The sequence below is a fragment of the Chiloscyllium plagiosum genome, chromosome 13 (genome assembly GCF_004010195.1).
Source record: "Chiloscyllium plagiosum isolate BGI_BamShark_2017 chromosome 13, ASM401019v2, whole genome shotgun sequence".
Classification (NCBI taxonomy): Eukaryota; Metazoa; Chordata; class Chondrichthyes; order Orectolobiformes; family Hemiscylliidae; genus Chiloscyllium; species Chiloscyllium plagiosum.
Window position 1 is genome coordinate 67,779,278 of NC_057722.1, and position 19,974 is coordinate 67,799,251.

General features: G+C 43.9%; 1 protein-coding gene across 2 annotated transcripts in view; it reads right to left on the minus strand.

Moving 5' to 3' along the window:
* The window catches only part of agtr1a (angiotensin II receptor, type 1a), a 46,185-nt gene that overhangs the window by 8,420 nt on the left and 17,791 nt on the right, over positions 1 to 19,974 (minus strand). Inside the window, exon 1 of one of the 2 annotated variants that reach the window (XM_043702694.1) lies at positions 8,499 to 8,695. The exons of the other annotated variant lie outside the window; for it this stretch is intronic. The gene's annotated coding sequence lies outside the window, so the exon portion shown is untranslated. Of the gene's footprint in view, positions 1 to 8,498; positions 8,696 to 19,974 lie in introns of those variants that run through there. 2 annotated transcript variants of the gene reach the window in all.

A 19,974-nucleotide genomic window follows, 5' to 3' on the forward strand; every position in this document is an offset into this window, starting at 1 on the left:
GGAGGAGGTGTGCGGGGTATGTGTGTGTGTATCTGCAGCCCCCCCACCCCCGCCATGTTTTGAATGTGCTGTTGAACTGGTCACTCTATTTCTTCATTGTTCTACTTTTTGATAAGAAGGGATGTAATGTTTAACTTGCTCCTTTATTTTCCTGCTTTGTACCTAAGATGGTGCTGTAAGTGGCAACTTGTAAACTTTTCACTGTCCTCATGTGAGTCGATGTGACAATGATTCTAATGTTCAATGTGTTTTTATTTTTGTTAAATTTAACCTTCTAATGAAGTGAAAAGAGGCTTTGCCATTCAAATGTACCAATATCTTATGTAAGACATCAATGTTTCTCCATTTCTGTGCCCTGCATTAAAGGGCTGTTTACGTGGAATGCAGAGTTGTATCATAATAAGCACTTTTTTTGAGTACAGCCAGCTTTTGGGTTAGTGAAGGCCTACGATTAATGATGTCTCAGGAGTATCACAGGAATTTTTGTATTAAACTGCTGTCAAAATGCCACGATAATTTATAGGTGTCAAATGCGGAGGGTAAATTCCTTCCCACACGCGACCCATAAAGCCAGGCTGAAATTATACTTCAGGGTGCAATATGTCTATAATTCAAACAAATGCTGCACTGATGTGAAAATAAATCGGTGCTTTTCCTTTACCTACAGGGGCCTGTTAATCTGCAATACAGTCAGGTTCAGCATTCATTTGATTTCTTATGTCATGAAGTTAAGAAAACAACACTACATATGAACAGCACAAGCACTGTGCAAGAGCTGGGCAACACACAGTCTGAAACATCATCCATCTTACTGATTCTGTCCTGTTTGTTAAACACTATAATGCTTTGTAACTGTCTGCAATGAATGTGTATCTATTATATTAATGGATTAGGTAAATCAAATGGTCTTGGATTGTAAGACCCTACAACAGACAGTGAGGAAAACTGAGAGAATCATCAGGGTCTCTCTTGCTTCCATTACAGATATTTACTCCACACACACTGCATCCGAAAGGCTAAGAGCATTGTGGAAGACCCCACACACCACTCACTCAAACTCTTCTCTCTCCTGCCACCTGGCAGAAGATACCAGAGCTTTCAGTCTCTGATGGCCAAACTGTGCAACAGTTTTTTCCCCCAAGCCATCAGGCTCCTGAACACTGTAGGTTTGGACTCTTTTCCATCTGAAACTCTTTGCACAACTTTGAATTGCTGCTAGAAATACATCTTATTAATTATCATTCTTTTATGATACTGTAATTTGCGGGTTTTGCACTTCCATGCTCTGTATGCTGCCCTGTGTATCATCGTGTAGTTTGTGCTGTCCATGTAGCACCCTTGGTCCTGGAGGAACATTGTCTCGCTTTTATTGCAACGGTTGCATATGGTAGAAATGACAAATAAAAGCTGCCCTACTCTTGACATCTTTAATCATAGATTTGAAACATAGAGGTTAACAGTAAACAACACCCCAAAGTTTCTGACACAAAGATTGCCTTTTCATTCATATCGATGGGAATGGTTCAGCACAATGTCCAAGAATGTGATTAGTCTTGTTCAACTTTGAAACTGTTACAAATCCTACGAATGAGTCGTGAACATCAAAAGTCTCACAGCCATGTTGTTTAAGGCAGTGACTGGTCCTCGAAGGTTTCAAGGATATCAGAGCTGCACTTTTGTTTGAAGGCTGGGAAAGTTAGACCTAATTGATGTCATTTTCCTCCTGGTGATTGCAATGCTGGGGGGATAATCCCTGGGCAATCAATCCAGCAGTAAACTCAGGCTAATGCCTTCGGTTCAAATCCTGCGATGGTGGCATTTGAATTCAAGTTTTAAAAATAAAATCTGGAGTTAACGATCTGATGATGACCAGGAAGTCACTGCTGACTGTTTGGGGGAAAATGCCATCTGGTTCATTAATACCTTTTAAGAAGGGAAATCTGCCTTCCTTACCTGGTCTGGCCTACACATGAGTTGAGAGTGTAGTGCTGAAAAACCACAACAGGTCAGGTAGCATCCGACAAGCAGGAAAATCGAAGTTTCAGGCCTAAGCCCTTCATCAGGCTGCTTCTCGGATGCTGCCTGACCTGTTGTGCTTTTCCAGCACCACACACTTGACTCTGATCCCCAGCATCAGCAGTCCTCACTGTCTTTTGGCTCACAAGTGACCCACAGCAATGCGATTTATTCTAAACTCCCTCTGGCCTATTAGAGATGGGTAAAAATTCAAGCCTCCCCCCCCCACTCTGGCAACACCCACAACCCATGAACAAAGTTTTTAAAAAGCCACCATCATGGAACTGACATGAAGCACTGTTGAATAAATTTGCCGACTTCATGTAGGAAAATTGTGTACAATTCTGGTTTCTTTCCGATCGGAAGGATGTTGTGAAACCTGAAAGGGTTCAGAAAAGATTTGCAAGGATGTTGCCAGGGTTGGAGGATTTGAGCTATAGGGAGAGGCTGAACAGGCTGGGGCTATTTTCCCTGGAGCATTGGAGGCTGAGGGGTGACCTTATAGAGGTTTATAAAATCATGAGGAGCATGGATAGGGTAAATAGACAAGGTTCTTTTCCTTGGAGTGGGGGAGTCCAGAGCGAGAGGGCATAGGTTTGAGGTAAGAGAATATAGATATAAAAGAGATCTAAGAGGCAACCTTTTCACACAGAGGGTGGTGCAAATCTGGAATGTGCTGCCAAAGGAAGTGGTGGAGGCTGGTACAATTGCTATTTTTAAAAAGCATTTGAATGGGTATATGAATAGGAAGGGTTGGGAGGGATATGGGCTGGGTGCTGGCAGATGGGACTAGATTGGGTTGGGATATCTGGTCAGCATGGATGGGGTTGGACCGAAGGGTCTGTTTCAATGCTGTACATCTCTATGACTCTATGCGCATTCCCTTTGACCTAGGAAAGAACGGTGTGCCTTTAACGATCTCAGTATATTTGAACTCACATTAGGTTTTGATGTATTATATGGAATACGGTTGCAAAGAACACAGTAGCCAGTTGGTGCAGGGCCACACGTTGATAATGAGCAGGTAGCCTGTGCCGATGATGTTCAATGATCAGTACTGGCCAGGAGTCCAGGCATCATTTCCAGTTCAGCTTAAAAATAGAGCCAAGGGATTTCTTTTTACATCCAACCTGGAAGACCTCAGTTTTACATTTCAAACAAAACAAAAAGTGCTTTTAAAAAGGCAGAACTACTCAGGTGATTTTTATGTTGAAGTTAGTCTTGAACTCCTGACTCAGAGCTGTGAATCATACCAGTTTTATTGTGTGATTTGATACCACAATGTGTTCAGATGCAAGACAGACTGTTTGGTAAGAACTCAAAAACAAAAACTGTCTTCAGACTTAGACTTCAGGTAACAACATTTGTTATACATTACTACTGAATATTGCTGTACATGGTAATCGTAGATACACCAGGACCTGCTCTTATCTAAGTAGGCAAAGATCTTGCCTAGATAGGGGAGGGGCAAACGTGTCTTCTTCATATGTTCATGTTCCATGTGTGCATGTGACTCTTCCAAACAGGAGAAAGTGAGGACGACAGATGCTGGAGATCAGAGTCGAGAGTGTAGTGTTGGAAAAGCACAGCAGATCAGGCAGCATCCGAGGAGCAGGAGAGTCGACGTTTCGGGCATAAGCCTTTCATCAGCCCTGTGTAGGGCTTATACCTGAAACATCGATTCTCCTGCTGACTAACTCTTCCAAATGGTCTTGTATAAAAGTATTCGGTGCAGAGTGTTTTAACTGCACTGACACTGTGCTAGTTACACTCAGTAATATGTACCGTCATGATATCACATTGCAAAAGGATTTTGTATTAATTAGACCCCTCCCCAAAATTATTTCCCTGTTATAACAATGGATTAATATTCTCAAGTGAGTTACTTTGAGCTTGGTTCACAATTCAGTATGATCATGGCTGATCATCCAACTCAGTCCCCGATCCCATTTTTCTCCCTATAAGCTTTAACTAAATATACCTCATTTATGAAAATGTTCAATGTTTTAGCCTCAATCCATTTCTGTGATAGAGGCTCCCCATTCACTGGGTGAAGAAATTTCTCCTCATCTCAGTTATTAATAGATCAAACCATACCTTTAAACTGTGATCTCTTGTTCTGGTGTCCCCTATCTTTGAGAACATCCACCTTACACTAACCATTGGTTAGGCCACTGTTGGAATATTGCATGCAATTCTGGTCTCCTTCCTATCGGGAAGATGTTGTGAAACTTGAAAGGGTTCGGGTAAGATTTACAAGGATGTTGCCAGGATTGGAGGATGTGAGCTGTGGGAGAGGCTGAACAGGCTGGGGCTGTTTTCCTTGGAGCGTCGGAGGCTGAGGGGTGACCTTATAGAGGTTTACAAAATTATTACGGGCATGGATAGAATAAATATACAAAGTCTTTTACCTGGGGTGGGGGAGTCCAGAATTAGAGGGCATAGGTTTAGGATGAGAGAGGAAAGATATGAAAGAGACCTAAGGGGCAACGTTTTCACGCAGAGAGTGGTACATGTATGGAATGAGCTGCCAGAGGATGTGGTGGAGGCTGGTACAATTGCAACATTTAAGAGGCATTTGGATGGGTAAATGAATAGGAAGGGTTTGGAGGGATATGGGCCGGGTGCTGGCAGGTGGGACTAGATTGGGTTGGGATATCTGGTCGGCATGGATGGGGTTGGACCGAAGGGTCTGTTTCCATGCTGTACATTTCTATGACTCTATGACTGTATGTAAGACCATAAGACCATAAGACATAGGAGTGGAAGTAAGGCCATTTGGCCCATCGAGTCCATTCCGCCATTCAATCATGGCTGATGGGCATTTCAATGCCACTTGCCCACACTGTCCTCGAAGCCCTTAATTCCTTGCGAGATCAAGAATTTAGCAATCTCTGCCTTGAAGATATTTAATGTCCCGGCCTCCACCGCACTCCATGTATAGACCTGTTAGAATTTTATAGGTTTATATGACAGACTCCTCATTTGACCCTTGGATCACAATAATCATCAAAAGTGCAATGTAACTGGAGGTCTTTCTTTCTTTCAAACTTATTCAACATAGCTGTGTAACTATCCATACAACAATATTGAACAAAACCATTTCCAGGCTGTCTTCTTTTAATGTGAAAATAGGCTTCCTGTAACGTCATACATGGGCCATCACCACCATCCTATATACACCCTCCGAGTAGATTAGATTGGATTACTTACAGTGTGGAAACAGGCCCTTCGGCCCAACAAGTCCACACTGACCCGCCGAAGCGCAGCCCACCCATTCCCCTACATTTACCCCTTTACCTAACACTATGGGCAATTTAGCATGGCCAATTCTCCTGACCTGCACATCTTTGGACTGTGGGAGGGAACTGGAGCACCCGGAGATAACCCGTGCAGACACAGGGAGAACGTGCCAACTCCACACAGTCAGTCGCCTGAGGAGGGAATTGAACCCGGGTACTCTTTGACTTCTTGTGAAAGTGAGATTGTTACCTATTTTGCCACACAGAACTTTGAATCTGTTTTAGTCCTGCCTGAAACAGGTCCCCTTGGAGATCTTGTGCTGTCTAGCCTCTCTGGAAAGTTCTTTACGTCAACAATGCAAAGGGCTTCATCAAAATGTGGCAAACCATCAGCAATAAATGCAGGCAGGTTCCTTGAGCAATGTTTAAAGGTCAAGTTATCTCAAGGGCTTTTAGCATATTATTCATGTGGACGTGTGAAAAACCGTAATGGAAAACAGCTGAATAAATGCCACACTTGGAACAATTTGTGCTTGTTTGGGTCAAAGCTACAGAATACAGAGTGGAAAATGGCTCATCTTAATAGTTCACTTATAAGTACGCCGAGACGCTCTGAGAAACTGATTAACGGTTGATTCTTATCATGGTTGTAAGCAAAAGTCGATTCTTATTCTAACCGAATATGATCTGGAAGCTATGCAAAAGAAACATTTGAAGTTATGTAATTCTGACTTTGGCTTTCTATGTTTCGGAGCTATTTTTGGTGCGATGCTGTGACAGAAATATTTTTAACCTGCAACAGTTTTCAGCTCCAGCTTAACAAGAGCAGTCAGCTTTCTGTTCAGTTTCCTGTTAATTACTCAGTCCTGTGTGCCTGATGAGGTATTTCTGATCCTCTAACTTATACAAAGCTGAAAATGTGTTGCTGGAAAAGCATAGCAGGTCAGGCAGCATCCAAGGAACAGGAGAATCGATGTTTCGGGCATAAGCCCTTCTTCAGGATCTGCATCTGCAGTCCTCACTTTCTCCTCTAACTTATACAAAGCAAAAGTTTTAAAAATAAAGATAGAGAGTTGGACATTCTCTGGAGCAGCAAACTTGAAACGTATTTGTTCTTGTGGTGTTAAACAAAAATGACAGAAAAGTAGGGCGGCACGGTGGCACAGTGGTTAGCACTGCTGCCTCACAGCGCCAGAGACCCGGGTTCAATTCCCGCCTCAGGCGACTGACTGTGTGGAGTTTGCACGTTCTCCCTGTGTCTGTGTGGGTTTCCTCCGGGTGCTCCGGTTTCCTCCCACAGTCCAAATATGTGCAGGTCAGGTGAATTGGCCATGCTAAATTGCCTGTAGTGTTAAATAAGGGGTAAATGTAGTGGTATGGGTGGCTTGCGCTTCGGCGGGTCGGTCTGGACATGTTGGGCCGGAGGGCCTGTTTCCACACTGTAATGTAATCTAATCTAATCTAAGTGCAGTTACCAACACTGCGCCTGGCTCTTAGACCTTGCTCTGCTACCTTAGGAACAAACACTATAGAATAGATTTCTATGCTGTTTATTGCACACTTAGGGGGAGGTGATGGTTCAATGGTATTAACACTGTTAATCTAGAGACCCAGGTAATACTCTCGGGACAAAAACAGAAGTCGCTGGAAAAGCTCAGTAGGTCTGGAAGCACCTGTGCAGAGAAATCAGAGTTAACGTTTCAGGTCAGGTGATCCTTCATCAGAATGTTATGGGGACCCAGGTTCAACTCCTGCCATGGCAAGTGATGAATTTAACAAAAATTTGGATTTGACAGTCTAATGATGACCACGATTGATGGTTTGTTGGGGGGTAAAATTCATCTGGTTCATGAATGCCCTCTAGTGTAGGAAGCTGCCATCCTTACCTGGTGTGGCCTACATGTGACTCCAGACCCACAGCAATGTGGTTGACTCTGGACAATGAAGGATGAGCAATAAACGCTGGCCAAGCCAGTGATGCCCACACCCTGTGAACGAACAAAAAATGAATGCAGGAGTTGTCGCTGGTACATAAATGAACTGCGGGCACCTTTTAGATGCAGAGTTTAGATCAGAGTGGTGCTGGAAAAGCACAGCAGGTCAGGCAGCATCCGAGGGGCAAGAGAATCGACGTTTCGGCCAAAAGCCCTTGATCAGGAATAGATGCATTCTTGCATTTTTAATGGACAACCATAACCATTCCAATTGGAGGAATGGTAATCGAAAACTTGGAAACTTAAAAATGGCTTTATGTCATAACCTCTACTAGTCTGCAACTCTCTGAGAACAAAAATAAAAGCAAATTACTGCGGATGCTGCATTCTGAAACCAAAAGAGAAAATGTTGGAAAATATCAGCAGGTCTGGCAGCATCTGTAAGGAGAGAAAAGAGCTGACGTTTCGAGTCTAACTGACCCTTTGTCAGACCTCTGACAAAGGGTCAGTTAGACTCGAAACGTCAGCTCTTTTCTCTCCTTACAGATGCTGCCAGACTCTCTGAGAACAATCCTTGCAAGGATGTTGCCAGAGTTGGAAGATTTGTGCTATGGGGAGAGGCTGAACAGGCTGGGGCTGTTTATCCCACAGCATCATAGGCTGAGGGGTGACCTTATAGAAGTTTACAAAATTATGAGGGGCATGGATAGGATAAAGAGACAAAGTCTTTTTCCAGGGGTGGGGGAGTGCAGAACTAGAGGGCATAGGGTTAGGGTGAGAGGGAAAAGATATAAAAGAGACCTAAGAGGCAACATTTTCATTCAGAGGGTGGTACGAGTATGGAATGAGCTGCCAGAGGATATGGTGGAGGCTGGTACAATTGCAACATTTAAGAGGCATTTGGATGGATAAATGAATAGGAAGGGTTTGGAGGAATATAGGCCGGGTGCTGGCAGGTGGGTCTAGATTAGGTTGGGATATCTGGTTGGCATGGACGGGTTGGACCGAAGGGTCTGTTTCCATGCTGCACATCTCTATGACTCTATGACTCTACTTCTGTTGTTGTGATCCCAACACTGGCAGCAGATCTTCTGCTATCTCAGCTCTTCAACTTTGCCGCTGGACCCTGCCATCTCCTTTACAGTGCTTCCTACTACATCTTTTCAAGGTGGCGGCGGTGGAGTAGGCAGAGTCTAGACTCATGTTCCTGGACATGTCCTTTTCGTCCACTTTGTCTTTTCCTTTCTTTCCCCTCTCTTTCTCTTCTTCTTTTCTCAGTTTTGTTTTAGTTTTCACTTACACTTACCTTCCTAAGAGAGCTGTTTCGGTAAGAAGCATCAATGGAGTCTGGAGCGGTGGTGGCCTCAGAGACAGGGTGGCTATGGAGTCGGCTAGCCTGTGAGGCTTGGAGAGGCACTGTAGTCAGTGAGATGCCATGGGATGAGGTGGCCTGGAACAGGACTGTAGCAGTGAAGAAGGGAAAGTTGGACTGTCTTAAAGTTATTTTTCTTTATCTTTTTATTTTATTTTAAAGAAATGAGAATGGCGTTAATGCATGGTGACACTATAAACTTTTCACGGCATTTGATATTGAATACACGTGACAATAAATGATTCAATTCAATAACACGCTTCACGTTGACCATGCTTTTGACTCCTGTCCTGCATGAACTTTCCATGTGTTGGTCCCATTTCGTTTCTGCCTTTGCACATTTTACTGGTGTGACAGACACGTTTATAAATTAGTGATGCAGCTGGGAAAACATATCTGGTACAATTTAGCAGGTTACCTTTCCAAAACCCAGAGTGTGTTGCTGGAAAAGCACAGCAGGTCAGGCAGCATCCGAGGAGCAGGAGAATCGACACTTCGGTTATTCCTGATTAAGAGCTTATGCCTGAAATGGTGATTCTCCTGCTCCTCGGATGCTGCCTGACCTGCTGTGCTTTTCCAGCAACACACTCTTGATTCTGATCTCCAGCATCTGCAGTCCTCACTCTCCCCTACCTTCCCAAAATGTCTTTTTCTCTTCAGAGGTGCTGAGCATTTCTAGCATCTATTTTCAATTAACAATTTCCAGCTTTTGGTAGGTTTACAAAAATATGTTTTAACTATTAGTGGCCGGCCATTAAAAGATTCTGGAAGAAACTAACTGATTGGTTTTCTGCTGAGAATTCTGCTGGCTGTTAATGGGAAGCCACATTGAAATCCTGATCAAGGGTCTCAGTTTGAAGAGACCAGGGCTGCCCATTGCAATCATGACTCCTAAACCACTGTGCAACAACCCCACCCTCCCTGCCCCTGACCAACACAGATCACAGATACCACGCTGCCCAAGGGTTGACCAGGCTTATGGTGAAGCAGAGCAGAGGGCTCTTGAGGATGTGGTTCTGTTCCATAGGCAGGATTTGGTTGGGTTGTGTCCTCTAGTATGGTCTGACAGCGTGAGTGCATCATCCTGGTCTGCTATGTCCTACAACCTGGAGCAGACAACAGGGTAGTCTGGTAGTTAGAGTTATAGAGATGTACAGCATGGAAACAGACCCTTCAGTCCAACCCGTCCATGCCGACCAAATATCCTAAATTAATCTAGCTCCAATTGCCAGCACGTAGCCCATATCCCTCTAAACCCTTCCTATTCATATACCCATCCAGATGCCTTTTAAATGTTGTAACTGTACCAGCCTCCACCACTTCCTCTGGCAGCTTATTCCATACACAGACCACTCTATGTGTAAAAACGTTGCCCCTTAGGTCCCTTTTAAATTTTTCCCCCCTCACCCTAAACCTACGCCCTCTAATTCTGGATTCTCCCACCCCAGGGAAAATACCTTATCTATTTGCCCTATCCATGCCCCTTATGATTTTATAAGGTTACATCTCAGCCTCTGTTGCTCCCGGACCAACCAACCCAACCACCCTGTAGCTCAACATTTCAATTCCCCCTCCCACTCCACCAAGGATATGCAGGTCTTTGGACTCCTCCATCGTCAGACCACAGCGAAACCACGGTTGGAGGAAGAACGCCTCATCTTCCGGCTAGGAACCCTCCAACCACAAGGGATGAACTCGGATTTCACTAGTTTCCTCATTTCCCCTCCCCCCAGCCTGTCTCAGTCAAATCCATCAAATTCAGCACCGCCTTCCTAACCTGAGATCTTCTTCCCGACCTCTCCGCCCCCACCCCAGTCTGACCTATCACCCTCACCTTGACCTCTTTCCACCTATCACATTTCCGACGCCCCTCCCCCAAGTCCCTCCTCCCTATCTTTTATCTTAGCCTGCTGGACCAACTTTCCTCATTCCTGAAGAAGGGCTAATGCCCGAAACGTCGATTCTCCTGTTCCCTAGATGCTGCCTGACCTGCTGCGCTTTTCCAGCAACACATTTCCATCTCTGATCTCCAGCATCTGCAGACCTCACTTTCTCCTCATGGTAAATGTGGGGATAGGGTAGGGGTCTTTGCCTAGATGGGATACTTTTCAGAGGATTGGTACAGACTCAATGGGCTGAATGGTCTCTTTCTGCACTGTAGGAATGCTGTGACAAACTCACACTCTCTACGACTGAAGCCACACTCAGTGCAGACAAAAGAGAGCATTGTAGGATTTATACTTCCTGAAAACAACTCACTGAAGCTTCAGAAAGCGGGGTTAAACCAACTACTAATTAACTCGCTCCAGTTTCTCTCAGAGCTTGTAAACCTCTGAATTAAGGCTGCAATAAAACTTAACTTCCCTTGAATTGTAGTGCCGTGTTTAATTAATTGCAAAATTAAAGAAAATTCTGATTTTGAAAATTATCCCTTCAGACTATCACACTCAACAGCTCCGAGTGCAAACTGTTATAAAACTAACAAAATCTTACATAAGCATTTCTTATTCCTGCAAAACCCTTGAGATAAGGTGATGCGGCAAAATGCTCTGTAAATGCAAAGGGTATCGCAGTTTTTATTTTCGGGTGCCTTCCTAAAATGCAAATAGTTTCTGTGGATCAGATGGCAGGAGAGAACATCAAAGTCTGAGGCGCTCAATTGAGCTGACATACTAAGTATCCAGACCATAATGAGACCGTCACAACGGAGGTGAGCTAGCATTGTAGACAAAAGTGCCTGACCCTCCCTTGTCAAAGTGGATCTTCAGTGGTGACTGAGTCAAAGCTGTGCTTTCTTGACAATCAAAGGAGACATCACAGAGATATATCAAAGGACACTTAGGAGCTCAGATGTCAACTTGGAGTCCTGGGAGAATTTCAGCCAGAAACACAGTGTTTGCCACAAATAAAGAATGCTGCAGTCTCTTTTGAAAGTAAGAGCATATCAGAGACACAGGGAAAGCACAAGGAGAGGAAATCCCAAACCAGTAACTTGTCCAAAACTCAATTGTCTCTGCTCTCCTAGCGTACTGGCTGCCGAACCTTTCAGGCACCTACCAATCTTAACAATCACCTACGTTCCCACCAGAACACAAGCAAATACCCCAGAAGATTAACATGGTCGTTGTTGCCTGGAAGGACGAGCAAGAGAATTAAGCATTTATGCATTCATGGTAGAGCTAGCTCCCTATTCACAGGAATTTTGGCGTAGACCAATCTCACCTCCTCCATTTTTCAGACAGTGATGATAGACAACATTTATAACCCCACATTCCCAGGCACTGTTGTGATGAGTTCTGAATTTGTTTGTAAACACTTTTTGTACTGCAGAAGTCAAAGTTCTGTGAGAATGTCATATTCGGAGAACACTCAGTTCCACGGGCTTGTTACATTTGCTATAACACGTTAACGCAAATTGGCTGTAACACGATTGGGTGAGTAGGGAACACTTTTTCCAAAATGCAAATTTGTAAACTGTGTGTTGGCTATAACGCGATTACATCAACACTTTAGGTGTATTTGTACTGTGCAAATTTTGTAAAGCGCGGGTCACACGAGAACGTAACAATCATGTAATAGCAAAACTAGCTGCTTAGAAAAATTTGGGGCTTGGTGCAGGGTTTCCAATAGGTTAGTCAGGAGAGCTCAAGTTCACTGCAGAGGAGTCAAAGATGACAGACAGTGTCACTGAAAGTTATTGTGTATGTGCAGTTAAAACAGAGAGGGAGAGACAGAGCGAGAGAAGTAGACTTCATATAAGGCAGTACGGCTTTTAGCTGCATTGCTGGGAAGATGAACGGATTTGTGTACGACAGTGAGAAGTCTCATCACAGTTAGATGTCTCTGTGCTGTTGGAAGTCAGGCAGCATTTTGTTATAGACCAAACCAACCCCCCTGAAAAGATGTTAAGAAGGTAGTCAAGACCCTAACATTTTCTTATCTTAAAGGTAAATGCAAAATGTTGCAATCCAGATGCAATTTGATTGGTCAAACGTTAAGTAAAACACAATTTATTCACACAATAGTTAAAATACAACAACAGAAAGAATAAGGAAAAGAATTGGAAAACTTAACAGAATAATAAATTCAGTAACTTAACTAATCAACTGTTCCAAAATGATATCATCCCATAAACACCACTGGCTGAAAAACAAATTCAGAAACAGATTGGCTGGCATGCAACTCCAACAGCCTGGGAGGAGAAACATCAAGAGAAAATTCCGAGTGAGTGTAGCAGGGAGAGCTGTACAGCAGCAACAACAAGTGCTACTGAAAAACTACGAAATGAAAAATCCTGGTTCTGTGGGAGCTTGACCACACCCATTCAGGTAATTTTCCATTGTTTCAACTTTAACAGAATAGCCCAAGTCCTCACAAGTTGTTTACTTTATTGGCTTTCCTCTGTCTTAAAACCTCTCCTTCAAAAAAAAAGGACAAAGTAACCTCTTAAGGCCATAGTATTGTCACAATTTCTAAGAGATGAGGTTAGTAAGTTGCTAAACATTGAAGTCAAGACTCTGGAGGAATGCTAGGAGTTGTGACAGCTCAGAAGAAGGCCATTTGTCACTCTTAGTTAAATACACCTGTGAGTGGGGCTTTGAAAAGTTCACAAACAATATTTATCCGATGCAACTGAACACGAATAGAGCTCAGGGAAAAGGCCCAGAGGCAGTTCTAGCTTGGTGAGGCTGGCTGTTGGTGAAATGCTGGAGGTGTGCGTATGAGTGAGTACTGGAGTGCAGTTTTCACAGTCCAGGAAACCTGGGAAAGGGGGGTGACCACCTCAAACAGGAGCAGTCACTGAGGTAGTCTGAGATTGAACTGTTTGTGAGACGTAAGACAAGGACAGATAAGAGAGGATGAAAAATCATACTCCCTTGGAAAACTTGTTAGGATTAGATCATCTGCTGTGTTATTAACATAGAGTCATGGAGTTGTAGACACAGACCCTTCAGTCCAGCACTTCCCTGCCGGCCAGATATCCTAAACTGGTCTAGTCTCATTTGGCAGCATTTGGCTCCACCTGATGAAGGAACAGTGCTCCAAAAGCTAGTGCTTCTAAATAAACCTGTTGGACTATAACCTAGTGTTGTGTGATTTTTAATTTTCTTATTTATGTACCCATCAGCATTAGCTGTATAAGTCCTGCCCTGCTTTGCCTTTCTGGGAGAATTGGTAAGAAATCGGTTCATTTGCCTGCTTTCTGATGTATTATGTAGGCTATTTGAATCCAGTCTATTATCCGTATGTGCAACAAGATAATTCTGGGTGTTAGAACATAGAACATAGAACGTTACAGCGCAGTACAGGCCCTTTGACCTTCGATGTTGTGCTGACCTGTGAAATTAAATTGATGCCCATCTAACCTACACCGTTCCATTATTATCCAAATGCTAATCCAATTCCCATTTAAATGCCCTTAATGTCGGTGAATCCACTACTGTTGTGGGTAGCCCATTCCACACCCCTACTACTCTCTGAGTAAAGGAACTACCCCTGATATCTGTCCTATATCTATCATCCCTCAATTTAAAGCTATGTCCCCTCATGTTAGCTTTCACCATCAGAGGGAAAAGGCTCTCACTGTCCACCCGATCTAACCCTCTGAATATCTTATATGTCTCGATTAAAGTCACCTCTCAACCTTCTTCTCTCCAATGAAAACAGCCTCGGTTCCCACAGCTTTTCCTCGTAAGATCTTCCTTCCACACCAGGCAACATTCTAGTAAATCTCCTCTGAACCCTTTTCAAAACTTCCACATCCTTCCTATAATACGGTGAGCAGAACTGCACAAATGAAATAAATGTATTGTAGGTTGTATCACTGTTCTAAAATTGTGTTAGCAAAGTTTGTTCAACTTTATTCTCTTAGTAAGTTTCCAGGATCGAACACATTGTCTACGGTGAATAAAAAGTGACGAGTTTCCAACCAAATTGTAATTTACGTGTGGCAGAACTGTCTGTGATTATCCCACCATCCCTAATCTCACCCTCCGGCACTTGCTGACTTTGGCCTGCTATATTTAGTATAAACCACAAGATGGCAGGCTATTTCCAGTCCACCACCGATTTCATTGAACACAGTTGCAAGACGCAGTTGGAAAGAATAATGTTGACGGACTGAATACAAAGGATTGCTTCACTTCAATGAGCTGGAAAATGTAGAAGAACTACCCACCGTATGAAGTAGCTTCCATTGGTATACAGAGAAACTTCCATTATTTAAATTGGACAGTTTACCTTGTAATTAGGAAACCCCCAACAATCTGTGAGACCTCAAGAAATGTCTTGTTTTCCAAAAGTCATTTTCCTAAATAATAGAGAAGGTACCTGAGGTATAATCTGAACTCAGCAGCTTAAGAATTTGACGTCCTAAATAGTTACTATGGGAGGATCTCTACATTTAATTGCTATTTCTGTGGTAAAGTGTTACCCCTCATGGGAGAGACAAGGACCAGTAGGCATTGACTCAGAATAAAGAGTTGCCAATTGAAGACTGAGTTAAGGAGGCATTTCCTCTCTCAGAGGGTTGTGAGTCTTTGGAACTCCTTGCCACAGAGCGCTGCGGGGGTGGACTCCTTGTGTATATTTAAGGTCGAGATGGAGAGATTCTTGATTAGTTGGGGAATTAGGGAAAGTGCAGGAAGATGGACGCGAGGAATGTCGGATCAACCATGATCCTATTGAAGGGTGGAGAAGGCTCAAGCTGCCGAATGACCTGCCCCTGTTCCTGTTTCTTATAGTCTTATGGTCTAAGCAGACTTTAAATTGTTCTCCTCCTCACTATCACTAATCAATTTTTTTTGTTGATAACAGTTTACATGATCCAGATACCAGTTTGAATTTTCTTTTTGAAACTACTTGCAAAATGGGGAATGGCTATGGAAGTCTGAAGCACAAAGAAATTTAGAGATCCTGGTTCAGGATTCTCCTCAGGTTAGCATGCAGGTTCAGTTGATGATTAGGAAGGCCAATGCAATGTTAACATTCATTTTGCTCAGGCCATAATACAAGAGCAGGAATGTTCTGCTGAGCTGTATAACGTTCTGGTCATTTGGAATATTGTGAGCAGTTTCAGGCCCCATATCCAAAGAAGGATGTGTGGGCCCAGAGGATGTCCAGAAGAGGTTTACAAGAATGATCCCAGGTATGAAGGACTTGTCATATGAGGTCTCTGGGTCAGTGCTCGATGGAGTTTAGAAGGATGAGGGGGTACCTTATTGAAACTTAGAGAAACTACTCAGACCCCTTGGCATCATGGTAGCCCACAAACCCACCAGCACACTAAACAGCAACTAATGTACTTGAAAGACCCTACACAGACAACAAGAAATTACAAAATACTGTGTAACAAACACTACATTGGACAAACAAGCAGAAACCAGCCACCAGGATACATGAACATCAACTAGCCACAAAATGACATGACCCTCTCTCACTGTGATCCTTACATACAGATGAGGAAGGACACCACTTCGACTGGGACAACACATCCATCCTAGGACGAGCCAAACAGAGACACGCACAAGAGTTCCGAGAAGCATGGTATTCCAACTGGAACTCTACCAACAAACACATTGACTTGGATCTCATTTACCACCCCCTGAGAAAAAGAATAGGAAATGACACCACCATAGAAAATGACGTCACAACAGGAAATGACATCACCAACCCAAAGCAACCCAAACATATAAATAGAAATCAGGAAACACCAGCAGCACTTCGTTTGGAGGCCCACTGAAAATGTTACCTAGTATGGTGATGAAACGTCGGAAAATCAACCTTCCAACGCAGCGAGCAAATTCACATCCAGAACTTAGAGAGTATTAAGAGGTCAGCAGTAAGTGAATGTGGAGATGTTTCCACTCATAGGAGAGACGAGGATCCAAGGGCACAGCCTCAGAGTGAAGGTGCAACCCTCTAGAACTGAGATAAGGAGGAATTTCTTCAGCCAGAAGATGGTGAATCTATGGAACTTGTTGCTGCAGAGAGCTGTGGGGACCAAATCATATTTAAGACAGAAAGAGATAGGTTATTGATTGGTCAGAGGATCAAAGGTTACAGTAAGAAGTCTGGAGAATAGGGTGGAGGAACATACCAGCCATGACTTGATGGACTGAATGGCCTTATCTGTTCCTACATGTTATGTTTCTCCCCCAAGGTGTGCCCTGTCTATCCTGGGTGTAATTTCAAGTGGTATTTCACCTCTTCAATATCCATTTCCATCTGATTCATTCTGTATTCCCTTGATTGTAGAAGACTAGGGTGGCCTGGTGACTCAGTGGTTAGCACTGCTGCCTCACAGCGCCAGGGACCCAGGTTAGATTCCAACTTTGCGCGACAGTCTGTGGAATTTGCACATTCTCCCCATGTCTGCCTGAGTTTCCTCCAGGTGCTCTGGTTTCCTCCATAATCCAAAGATGTGGATTGGTCATTCTAAGTTGCCCATAGTGTTAGGTGCATTAGTCAGAGGGAAACGGGGGGGCTGGGTGGGTTACTTTTCGGAAGGTTAGCGTGGACTTGTTGGGCCGAACGATCTGTTTCCACACGGTAGGAAATCTAATTCAAGAACTAATGGGACAATCAAACTGAGGTGTTCAGGTTGATTAAATAATTTGACAACGATGGATAGAAAGATAATTCTTCTAGTGGGGGAATCCAGTACATGACAGGTATAACCTTAAAATGAAAACTATTTCATTTAGGGGTGACATATGAAAAACTGAGTGAAAATATGGAGTTCCCACTCCTGCATAAAGTTTTCAAACATATTGATGGATTTTTCTTAGACAAGAGAGATAAAAGGTGTGGTACAGAAGTAGGTTGCCAGTATTTAAATAGAGATCAGTCACTGACTAGACACTGGAAAAAGCCTTAGAGGAGGATTGACTGTACCCTTATACTCTGCTGCTATGTTGCTCCTATTGTTTTGATGAGACTATCCCTCTTTGAACCAAGACTAGAAAGCATCCTGCAGCGTTCCAACTCTACAGTGGGTGGTCAGCTTTACAATTTGATATTGGACTGAATCCACAGCCTAGCCATCTTCTATTTCGCAGTTTGTTATCTGTTTTATTGTTTCAGGAGGGAATAAGCACTCTCAAAGGGTACTTGAGGCTCAGTCAGAAAGCTTATCCCTGAAATATTGGGCCAAATCTTCAAATATTTGGATCATTGGAGGTTGGATGTTTGACTCGCGATGTGTCGGAACCACAAGGAAGTCTGTTCAACCAATTTATTGAAGTTCTTTGTGACTTTCCTCCACGTGGACACATTTTCTCCCACAGTCCATGGATTAGGTGCAGGTTGGGTGGATTGGCTGTGGGAAATGCAGGCTTATGAGGACAGCGTGGGATGCTCTTCAGAGGGTCGGTGTGGACTCGGTGGGCCGAATGGCCCGCTTCCACACTGTACGGATTCTGCGATTCTTTGAGGAATTAGCATAGGCAGTGAATAAAAGGGCACAAATGGATGTATTGAATATATGGATTTCCAGATAAGCTGCCACATCCAAGATTATTGCAGGAAATAAACTCCCAATGTGGATAGTATATTGGCATGGACACTAACAGGAAACAGAAAGCACACACATTGTGACAGTTTTCTGCTTGTGAAACTGTACTGAGTGGTATCCTGCAGGAAACAAGTGCTGGAGCCTCAATCTTCTTCAATTTGACCTGGATGACAGGACTGGAAGTCTAATTGCAAAATCTGCTGATGGCTCCAAGCTAGGTCAGGGAATGTACTGTAAAAAGGACATAAGGAAACTACAAAAAGAAACAGATAGATCATCTCCTTTTAACCCCAGAGTACATGTAAATGTAGTACATCAACACGTGCAGGTTGACGGAAGGTATGTTGAGTCGAGAGTGTGGTGCTGGGAAAGCACCTCAGGTCAGGCAGCATCCAAGGAACAGGAGAATAGGCATTTCAGGCAAAAGCCCTTTGCCTGAAACGTAGATTTTCCTGCTCCTGGGATGCTGCCTGACCTGCTGTGCTTTTCCAGCACCACACTCTCGACTCTAATCTCCAGCATCTGCAGTCCTCACTTTCGCCTGGTAGGTATGTTGGGACTGGTGGTGTAAGGGCTGAGGTGTGGGCTTTGGGGGCAGTAACAGGTAGTTGGATTTAGTGGGGTTTGCCACAAAGTTCATTGTTAAGTGGATAGATTGCAAGCCTGGCTGACACCACCTTGAAAGAGAACTGTGTTTGGGTGTTGAGATGGGGAGCTTGTCAGACAGTAGCACTGATGTTCTGCATAATTCTCATTGAATCCCTACAGCACAGAAAGAGGCTTTTCGGTCTATTGAGCCTACACCGAACCTCCCAGGAGCATCCCACCCAAACCCAACCCCCGACTGTCCTGGTAAACCTGCACATTTACTATTCCCCATGGCTAATCCACCCAATCCACACATCCCTGGACACCAGAGGGCAATTTAGCATGGCCAGTCCACCTAACCTACACATCTTTGGACTGTGGGAGGAAACCGGAGCACCTGGAGGAAACGCAGGGAGAATGTGCAAGCTCCACACAGTCACCTGAGGGTGGAATCAAACCCGGGTCCCTGGCACTGTGAGGCAGCAGTGCTAACCATTGAGCCACAGTCCAGTCCCGAACACATTTTGCCTACAACATGTTCCCTCACTCACACCAACACCCAAAACCACGAACCCTGCTTGCCCTCTGAGCTGCCCACTCTTAACTGTGGCAACTTTACCAAATGTAATAGCTGTGATACCCATGTTAATGTCGCAGAATATGTGCTCCTCTCTCATTCCGGGAGGAACACAGCCCCTAATAGAGCAGAAAGCGTCAAGATGGATGATTGGCTGTCCAACTGATGTAGAGAGCATCTTAATATGACATCTAGCCTTCTGAAGTTTGAAAATCATTCAACACCAGGTTATAGTCCAACAGGTTTATTTGTGAGCACGAGCTTTCAGAGCACTGCTCCTTCATCAGGTAGCTGTGGGACAGGATCTTAAGACACAGAATTTATAGCAAAAGATCACATGGTCATTCATGCAACTAATACGATATATCAAACACCAGCACCTCCACATAATTTCTGAAGCTTGAGTGAGTTTTTTTCAGGAAGTATAAATCCTACAATGCTGCATTTTGTCTGCGATGAATGTGGCTTCAATCGTAGAAAAGCTTCAACACACGCAGCAGCAGGTTCAAGAACAGCTTCTTCCCAGCAGTTATTAGACTGATGAACAAACGCAGTAAAAACAATGACTGCAGATGCTGGGAACCAGATTCTGGATTAGTGGTGCTGGAAGAGCACAGCAGTTCAGGCAGCACCCAAGGAGCTTCGAAATCGACGTTTCGGGCAAAAGCCCTTCATCAGGAATGAGGCAGGGAGCCTCTGGGGTGGAGAGATAAATGGGAGGGTGGTGAGGA